The following is an 11,054-nucleotide window of genomic DNA, read 5'->3' on the forward strand; positions in this document are numbered from 1 at the left end:
TGCAAAGTATGGAACAAATAATTTATTTTAAGAAATCTTTTTTTTTTTTACATTCTGTCTCTCGTAGTTGAAGTGTACCTATGATGACAATTACAGACCACCCTCATCTTTTTTAAGTGGGACAACTTGCATAATCAGTAGCTCCCAAATTTACCCCAATTTATTCATTAAGTAATTTTTAATCAGTCTCTTCAAATGCAGAGCTTTTTAGTTTTTTTTTGGAATCTCATATTGACCTGTTTTGTTCTTTTTATATGGTGAAAGGAGCCTTTTCTCTCTAGAGAGAGAACAGAACACGGCCCGGATGTTTCTGTTTTAAAAGCGAGGACATTTGTTACACACAGTCCAGGGAAACCCATTTTCTCCATCGTTGACAGCCCTGTCCCTGATGTAATGCTGGTGTTATATGAAATATAATTTCACTGATAGGTTTTTGAGGCCCAATGATCCTTTAATACCTTGACACTCCAACATGTGTAGTGTCTTTTTGTGTCCTTTTTTTTTGTGAAACCTGGCAATGTAGACAACGCTAATGCACATCTGAGCATTGAGAGCTTGTAGAGTGTTTGGACGGCGTTCTCCACCAGATGATGGAGCTCTTGAGTTGTCATTCATTTCCAGCAGGAGGCTTCAAGCGAAGCTGAGAACTTTGTTACTCGGAGAGAATTATTACTCTAATAGTAATGCGGTGCATGATTATTTATATAAAGCAAATGCTCATAGGATGTAAAACAACAGGCAGGCCAGATGTTTTCATGGTCCCTCCCAATGACATCTTCTTATTTGTTTCTTTTTTTCTTCCTTCATCTTTTACCATTAGGAGTTTCCACAGCAAATGGTTGTCCTCACAATGAATTTGGTAATTGGCGGCTGGTGAAATTAATCTCTTTAATTTCTTGGTCTGATGTTTTCTTGAAATGTGTTGTCTATTTTTTCTAGTTTCTGGGTGAATTTCCTTGGCCTTGAGGAAGGCTTTGGGCACAGACAGATTTTCCTGTCGTTACCCGATTTTAACCTGAAACCTGAGTCCAAATTGGGTTTTCGGTCCAAATTGGGTAGACACATCTCCTATACTTTGTATTGGAGGAGGTTCTAGTGTGCATGTACCCAGTTATAGCATAGGTCTATGGTAAAAATTTCTGTGCCCCAAAAGAACAGGAAAAATGTAACCCAACCTTTTTACAGACTTAAAATTCTTTTATGACTGCTTTTATTTTTTCAAAATTTTGTCTTATTGTTTTTATTTTTTTGTTTTATGTTTGTACAGCACTTAGGCTCATCTCTGTATGTTTGTGCTTTATACAATACAGAAGTACAGAAAGTATTCAGACCCCCTTTGGCCATTTGCTAAAATCATAAAAAAAAGAAAACAGAAAAACACATAATTTTTTACTTTTTGCCGATTTATTACCAAATTCAAAAACTGAACACATTGCTATGACACTCATATATTTAACTCAGGTTCTGTCCATTTCTTCTGATTCTATCCTTGAGAGGGTTCTACACCTTCGTTTGAGTCCAGATGTGTTTGATTATACTGATAGGACTTGATGAGCTCAGATACAAAATTGTGGCAAGGCACAGATCTGGCCACGATAACAAAAAATATCTACTGCACTTCCTAGGGTGTGTGGAGAAAACCAGGCCCTGCTCATCCCCTGTCCAATACAGTCCCAACAGTGAAGCATGGTGGTGGCAGCATCATGCTGTGGTGGTGCTTTGCAACTGCAGGGACAGGACGGCTGGTTGCAATCAAGGGAAAGATGAATGCGGCTAAGTACAGGTATGTCCTGGACTAAAACCTTCTTCAGAGTGCTCAGGACCTCAGACTGGGATTTGGAAGGTTTACCAAGATGTTGTCTTTAACAAGACAATGACACTGAGCACAAAGCTAACATAACAAAAAAGTGGCTTCACTACAACTCTGTGACTGTTCTTGAATGGCCCAGCCAGAGCCCTGACATAAACCCAATTGAGAATCTCTGGATAGACCTAAAAATGGCTGTCCACCAACTTTTACCATCCAACCTGGCAGAATTGGAGAGGATCTGCAAGGAGGAACGGCAGAGGATCCAGGTGAGGCTTTCCCAACAAGCCTTTTTTGCAGGTAAAAAAAAAAGTAGCTCACATTCGGAAAATCTGTGAATTGAATGAATTAAAAATCTTGCCCTGATCCTGTGTTTGCAGTTCTTATTAAATATCTTGAATGGAAAGTGAAGTAATTGCAGAGGTTAGAACCTTTTTAAATTGGTGTGACCAAACATTTTCCCCTTTAACAATGAGCCTGCTTGTGTTTTACCACTCCTGATGAATAAAAGTCCTCAACGGTTAAAGTTTATTCAATTAATCAACTGCACTGCTTTGGCTTGAATATACTTTACATGAATAAATGCCCTTCAAATTACCACCGACTTAATATCCCCATTGAAATCTGATTAAAACCTAAAATTGAGTTTTTTGAAGTCCGATTATCCCATGAAATGGAATTTTTAAGCCTAATTTTAACTGGATTTGCATGCATTTACACCATAGTTGAAAAGACGGTTCACGCAGAAACAGAACCTGCTTTTGTGTGTGTAGAAAAATGTGTGTACAGTGGACTCAAAGCAACGCATTCCACCTCCTGGAGTTTCTCCAGATTGAAAGACTGTGCTTTGCATTCATTGTATGCTGCTTTTGTTTTATTCTGAACCATTACACCAATATTCTCCCCACATCGCACCCTGTACTGTTTTGATAGATAGATAGTCATGGATGCATGGCAGGGGAAGGATGCACTAAAAAGCGGTTCTAATAAAATTGGTGGGCCCACACACAGATATAAAACATGCACAAATGAACTGAGGGCAAAATGACAGATGGAACAGGATACGGCACAGATACATTTATACTAGTTCAAAAAGATACAAATAAATGGAGCAAAATAGATACATACTTTATTGATTTTAAAGTGGAATTTGTAGCAGTACAGCCTGACATTTACTTATATTTTCTAGCACTATCAAAATGAATGAGTTAACCTAAACTATTAATTCCGGTGTGGGTCTGACCTATGACATGGATATGAAGTGAGTCCTAGTTACAGTCCCTAAATTCAGATGACACACCTTTTGCGTGCACATTTAAGATAATCCTTTATTATTCCCATAAGTGGATTTTTTTTTTTTAATGGAGACACACGGTTGCCAAGGGGCTCAAAAGTGGAAGCAGTGCACCTGTCCATGATACGTGCCTTTTTTCTGGCATATGGAGAGTGGAAATCATGTGAAACCAAACAAAAACACACATAACACTTTTGGGTACATCATCTAAACTTTAGCTTAACCCATCGCAAAATATGCAATTAATAAAAAAAAAAAAAAGTATTATCGATTGAAAGCTCTAATATACACAACAAACAGCAGTGTGGTGTCTAGACTGCAGAGATTGCGCTTGTAGAAGATATAAGTATAAATGTAGTGTCATTGCATTGGAGACATAATGAAAAATTGAACTGAGAGAGTTAAATATAAAGCAGAATAATAGATATACACAAGGGCTGACGTAGAATTGAATAAGATATGAATGCAGTAAGCAGTTTAGGCTTCCTCTTCTCTGTCTCAAGGGTACAAGTTGCACATTCGGGGGGTCTTGAGAAGATCGTTTTCATGAGAAGTCCGCAGGCATGTAACGTCCCAGCTTCATTGGGACTGCTGGTGGCTTATGTGTAAATATCCTGTCAATTAGTGGAAACAAATAAGTCTGCGGGGGCTGGAAAACCCCCTTCGAAAAGGATTTTTTCCGGAAATGTGAGATCACCTTTTTTTTATTATCTTCTGCCAGCTGCCTCGGAGGGACTGCTTGGAGCCAAACTTATTCAGACTTGGGCCTGAAGAGACGGCAGACGTGCCACCCAACTTCGCGTACTTGATAACTGGGATACCAGCACGCATGAATCATGCGGTTGGGTCTAAAGCAGAGGCTGACATACAATGGATGTCCTCCCTCATGGGTGTTTAATGGATGGATACAGTACCTGCTTCCATCGGCACTGAATGAATGAGCCTATTTGCTGTTGGGCTGTGGGTCTGTGGACTGGAGATTACATTGCTCTTTCTCTCACTCTCTCTCTTCCAGTGGTTAAATCAGACGGGGAATTTGACTGATACAGGGGGCGGGCGGTTTACCCGAAGCTGACTTAAACAAACAATTACCATGAGTGGGCTGACAGAATGGAAAAACTAAAACTTAGAACTTTCCCGAAACTTTGATGTGCTTCAACAATGTGCAAATCACAAGGAAGAAAATGCAGAAAATAAAACTGTAACTTCAAGTTTTTATAAGTACATATTAAATTGAAATTTCCTCAGGGAAAACCACAGGAATGATTTGTGATGGAAAATAGCCATCGACAACGTGGTCCCTTATACCAGAGGGTCGGAAACCCCTACGTTTTTTTTCCTTCTAGCCTTCCTGTAATTAGGCTCGGATGATAGTTATTAGCTGGGATGACAGTTATTAGCGTGATCTGTATGGCAGGTTGAAAGATGGAAAATTTGAATATTCTCTTCTCTCATATACAAATTAGATTTAGGTTTTTGCTATTTATTTATCCCTCAGCTCTGCAACTCTTCACCAAGATGCACTATGCATATGGTAATATATTCTTATTCACATAATTCAAATGTGAGTATTTTGCTCAAATGTAATGTTATCATTACTCACTGGGACGCCGCTTCACCAGTCTCACATGAAGATCACATGAAATAATTTTAGAAAAACAAAGTTATACTTTATACAGACTGTGAGTACTGTGTATAGTCTGCTGTTACGTCCTGGTATTTTGGGTGTGTTTCTGTTGTGTGTTTTGTGTTGCTTGCAGGTGCCTGGTGATTGTAAATTGAGCCCACCTGTTCCTGCTGTGGGACAGACGGAATAAAAGGAGCCTCAGTCTCCTTCTTCGGGGCTGTGCTTGCCGTGCCATGCACCCTTCCCGCCTTCCTACCATTTCCCTTTGACATCACTTCCGGTTTCCCCTGCGCTTCCCCTAGGAGGCGACGCAACTTGTTGTGTCGGCCTGCTTCGGTGTTTGTTGTTTTTTTGCTGTTTTCCTGTTTTGTTTGCCGTTATTCGTTGTAATTCCTTTCGTATGTATTTCATCTTTATTTATATATTTATTTGTTAATAAAATACTTGTTAAAATTATCCGTTTCGTCTTTATAGGTTTACGTTTGTGTCCTTTCTTTTGTTATAGGCCGGAGCCCCTAGACCGGTTTGTAACACTGCATTTAAGTGTAGTTTAAAAATCTTTTTTCTCTCATTTACGACATAATGTTGCTCTTGTGAACTAGCGACAACCATAGACCTGGTGCATGCGCATTGGAACCCTACAAAACAGAACATACAGGATAGAATTCTATGCCCAAAGCCCTCCCACAAGGCCGAGGTTACAGCCTTGCTAAGGAAATTCGCCGCAGTTCACCGTTGAACTTTATTTGCAGTTAGCTGGAGCAGCTAAGCAGCTCGTGGAGTTTTTGTCATGGAGAAAACTAATTCAGTATTGTCCCTAAAAAGTGAACTATTTCACAGAAGAACACCGCAAGAAAAACTTAGCAGCAGCAGACCAAGAAACGTAAGAGATTAAAAAATAAATGTCTGAAAAATTTAATTGTATTGTAAATGACATTGTATTTTTGATTTAATTTAATCTTTTATAGTTGTGTGATGCACAAGAATGGTGCTTTGGCGTACTGTAGTGGTGATACGTGGTTAGAGCACATCTGAAAACTAACTGGCAAAAGTGTGCCCCACCAAAAAAATTATTTCACCAGCTGCCACGGTCATTACTACAGAGTTTATGAAGTCGCTCTAATTATAACCACCCATGCACATTATAAACTAGGTTTGTCTTGCATCAGTGCTGTTGTGTGAGGGTACCGGGGCAGGTTGTAACACTTATCATTTATAAGGTTACATATTTGTATGGTGGCTAATTTTTTATTTTGCCGTGGTTTATATTGGCCAGAACAATGTAATATTATTTGAATAATATTCCAAAAAAAACCCCAATTTTTTTACACTTTGTAGTGCTTAGCAGTCCATATTTCAGCAGTTACATACCATCACAAGCTCCAGTGAAGTACAGAGTGTCATCACCATGCGGGCATGACAAGGCGGGTGTACGGAGAAGAGGACAAAAAGTGACGAGAAGACGAGGAATGAAGGACGCGATCACCTGACATCACAAAACCGGGCTTTAATGGTGAAGCACAAGACAGGGGAGACATCCAAGACGTTGACACTGGTGAACATGGAGCATAACTTTAAAGACCTGATGGTGAACCGAAACAAACAGGGCCGCTTTATACAATTGACACAGGTGAAAACGATTAGGGAACATTACACATGACAACAATGAAACCCCTTTTCGGACCGGATCGTGACACAGAGAACCTTCAATTGTTCAAAGATGGGAAGGAACTTAGACATTCTGATGACAAAAGAAAGTTGGTTCCACTACTTTTGAATCTGGAGGATTCCAGGACTGGAGAGAGTCTTGATGTACGTCCTGCTCTTCTTTTGATGAGTGGAGGCTCAAGAGAAGTAGTGCTTGATGCTCTGAGAGGATGAGAAGTGACCCGCTGCTTGAGCAGTGTTGAGAGATAAGAAGAATGCAATGCAAAGCGTTATATGCAGTGGTGTAAAGCACAGACTGAAATTCAATGAGGAGAAAGTAGTTTACCAATGATATTTTGACAGTTTCCAGGTAAAGGTTCAACTACCTTTCATTAATATCCAAAGCGTAGCTTTTGCCTACGGTTTGAGGTGAAAATGCAAGTGCCTGATGCTTTGTGTAATTGTGCTTGATATAATTAGATTTAAATTCAGGTAAAATAAGGTGAGTGTTTGATGACTGACCTATGAACAGCACTACACTGTTTGGAACATATTTCAAGACAATAAGTTTTTCCCCCAAATGGTTGCTATGTTATCATACCTACATGCTAGTCTTTCATGCATTAATTTTCACAGCATGTTGGTCAATGTTCTTAACTTGTGAAGCCCAAACACTGTTCTCATCTGGTGTTAGTGAAAATGCCGCCGGCACTATTTGATTTGCTTGAGCCTTGGTGGCTTTAAATTACAGCTGAAATTCTTAATAGTCAGGTGGCTTAGCAACTTGATTGGAACATGCAGAACTAAAGCACCTTTTTTGTGTCATTAAACTAGAATGAGTACCCCTGGGATACGTGCCATTTAAGCATTACCATAACTATTACAGGTCATTTTACCTTATTCCCACAGTCCCCATTCCACTATTGCAGGTAAAATAATGTCTATTCACCAAGTTTAAATTATTTAAAAGAATATATATTATGCTTATACTAACCTGTGGCAAAGTAAAACATATCACACAATATGATGTTAAATACATAAAACTGCGTACTTGAAGCTTTCTTTTTACTTGCATCACAAGAAACATGATTGTTTTGTTCGGTTGTGACTGTTGTGCACTTCAGCTGCACCTCACTGCACAGCCACTCTGTTCCAAGCATGCTTTTGAAGCTGTGAGTAGGATGATCCATGATATGTTCTTCGTCTCATTTTTCTTGCTTGCTTGCAGGTTGCTTGCTTGTCAAACAGAATGACAGTGAAGTGCTCCAGCCCTTGAAGGGCGCTTCATTGTTAAGAGTCTGAAAAAAGCGTGCAGCTGGTAGCGTTAATATGTTGATTTTTGCCAACTAGATACCAGCAGATGAAAGTGATTGTCATTATGATGCATAGCAAGCGGTGCACACATTGAAATGCATCCTCTGCATTTAACCCATCAACTAAGTGAGCAGTGGGCAGCCATGTGTGTGTGTGTGTGTGGGGGGTACTTTTGCTCAATGGCACCTTGGTGGGATTCCAACCTTCTGATTATGGGTCCACACTCTGATGTTACCTGGCATGAAAGAGGTATGGCACAATAGAGGTTAGAAGATGGAACAATTTCTAATTTATTAACACCAGTAGATTACTATTGCAGTTACATGTAAATATTGAATGTAAAAAAAGGCACCAATGTTACAGAATAACCCAAAATAAAAGAAAGGAGAAAGGGAAAGAGGAAGAGAGAGAAAAGCCAAGATCCAAGCTGCAGAGTGGCAGCTTGGCCCTTCAGAAACAGGGAGAGAAAGCAAGGAAAAAAAAACCCAGTTCCCGATGGAAAAGGAAAGTGCCCCAGCCCACAAGAGAAAAGTTCCCAAAGACCAATCAGGATGTTTTCTTTGATGTCTCTGTCTTGTCTCCTTCTCTTCGTGAGACCCCAAGCAAATGGCTGGCTTTTCACGCCTCTTGCCTAGGGGAGGCTGCTTGACAGAGACACAGGCAGGGGACCTCTACACAAGACAAAAGCACAGAATGCCATGGACCTCGGACTTCCCATCTTACAATATAAATGAACATCAAGAACTTAACAATATCATTGTATATTGTAATGCAACCTTTCCAGGTGTTTGTTAAATTGGGACATTCTTCAACACAGATAACATAAAAAATGTTTAAACTGAGAAATTTTAAAATTTGCCACAACATAAGCTCATTTCAAATTTGATGCCTACTACAGGTGTCATACAGGGCATGTTACCAATGGTGAATGTGATACTGTGGTGCACCAAATGTGTGCTGAGTCCTAATCACCCACAGCTGCATTCAGGATTTAATGTTGGAGAGTTGCTCACCTGCCTTGTGTGCTTTGTTTGGTCTGTTAATCCATGTGTCATGATGTGCATCCCCCAGCCTAACCTCTTCTTCTCTACTGTGTGCTCGCCTTCCCACTGCGGAGCCAAAGTCCACACTGTAACATGCCCCATCTCTTGGTCCCATTCCCCCTCACCTGCTGTCTCCTTCCTGTACCTCAAGTGCCTTCATGATGCTTCTCCAAGTCCTCCTATGTCGTTCCCAAGTCCTTTTATCTCTGCAAGTGTGCTCTAGGACTCCAGCTGTGACACAATGTGTGCCCAATTTATTTTTCCAGCTGCTGAAGATATTGTGGTTGTCTGTGACATGTTTTTTGTTTAATGATGCACCAAATGTTCTGAAAGATCTGGACTGCAGGCAGGCCCATTCAACTTCTAAAGAAGCTATGCTATTGTACTACACAAGGTCTTTCCTGAAATAGACATGCTCTGGAGGGGAGTGCATGTTGCTCTAAAACCTTTATATACCTTTCAGCATTCATATTTCCTTCCAAAACATGCAAGCTGCTCATTTTGTATGAACTTATGCACCCTCATACCAACAGAGATGCTGGATCTGAAATATGGCTACTTTTTGCATGACAGAGGTGTAGGTGGCATCTTTAGATGGCACGGCTGGTGGTTTCTGGAAGTATTCCTAGGCCCATCTAATACTATCATTGACAAAATCATGCCAATGAGTGATGCAGTGCCATCTGAGGTCTGTTCTACTAGGTACTTGTATTAAACTGACTGGGTTAAATTGCCTTACTAAAAAATAGAGACTAAGAAAAAATTCTCATTGACCAAAAGATGATGAGATTTGCAAAAAGAGACTCTAGGACATCACATTTATGTCACAGACCTAATATTAATTAACTAGTGCCAGGCAAGTTAATGCATTATTATTAGTTAATTAACTAATGACAACAATTATTTAACAGATTATTATTTTTTTGTTATTTTGAAAGTCCATCTCTGAATACACATTCATATGTGTCTCAGGAGAGGTGGTCAAAAAGATTTTTTCTGCTGATTTTGTTCCCCAGCACTACAGTTACCTAATTCCGCCAAGGTGTCACTGAGGTGCCACTGAGCAAAGCACCAGGCAAATTTGTAAATGTTCACTTAATTAATTTGTTGCTAGATGTTCTCCCACCTGAATCTTTAAAAGCTTTCTTGTTTTTTCAAGCATTAGTTGGGACCTGTAATTTTTTGGCTAAAAGGAGTACATATTTGAACATTTGTTATGTTATCTATGTACTGTTGTATTACTTTAACTTCTGAAGGCTCTCCAACTGCTCTAGAACAATTTTCTCATCTTACAGCAGATGAAATCATCCAGATCTTATATACAGGCAACCCAACTACCTGTTACTGGATCCAGTCCCCTACCACTTCTTACCTTGCTGAGCATTCTTACCAAGTGACTTGGAAAGGATCCCCTTTAGACTTTCCACTGGCATTCCTCAGGGCTCATTACTCAGTCCTCTCTTTTTCTTCCTCTACGGAAGATCACTTGGTGAGGTCTTTTCCTCCAATGGGTTATCCTAACACTGCTATGCTATTTCTATTATTGTTCTCTAGTATTTTCAAATGGCGGCTCAAGATCTTCCTCTTTAGAGAATATTTAGATTAACTTGTTATTGTCTGACTTATGTATAGAAACTTCAACAGAGTGAATAAAAAGATTGTATTCATATTTGGGGGTCCTAGTGAACCATAATTGATCACTTCATTGATTGTAACATGGAAGCACGTTGTAAGTCGCTCTGCATAAGGGCGCCTGCCAAATGCCTAAAATGTAAATGTATTTGCACTTCGTATATCAGTAGAATGGTAGAAATATACTGTGGAATAGGAAAATCGAGACACCAAGAAAAATAAATTGTGTTCTACTCATGCATGTAATTATCTGGTAAAAAGGGTAGGCATCAAATACGGTAACAGATATAAAAGTCAAAGCAGAATAGACATCGAAAAGGTTAGAAGGTCTCAGATGGTTATGCTAATGGTTGCGGGGGTTCCAATCCTTATTTGGTTTCCAAGGAAACACCCCAATATTTTCATCCTCACTGCTGTCTCCCCATCCAAAAAAGAGACATCAGCTAAATGAAACAACTCGAATTAAAACTCACCTTATATACTTGAAACATGAAAATTAACTCAAACAGCAAAACAGGCAACTGAGGTCCCCAGACCATGAACATTTTCAGTGGAAACCTGATGGAGCAGAGGGGCAGGATGAGGAACGTTCCAGAGTATTAATTTCAGGCCCAGCATTATGTTTCTGGGTTGTAACAGGCGGTGTTCAAGTGGATCTTCACACTGTGAAGCACTGCTAAATCGGCAGAA

This window comes from Denticeps clupeoides, chromosome 7 (assembly GCF_900700375.1).
Source record: "Denticeps clupeoides chromosome 7, fDenClu1.1, whole genome shotgun sequence".
Classification (NCBI taxonomy): Eukaryota; Metazoa; Chordata; class Actinopteri; order Clupeiformes; family Denticipitidae; genus Denticeps; species Denticeps clupeoides.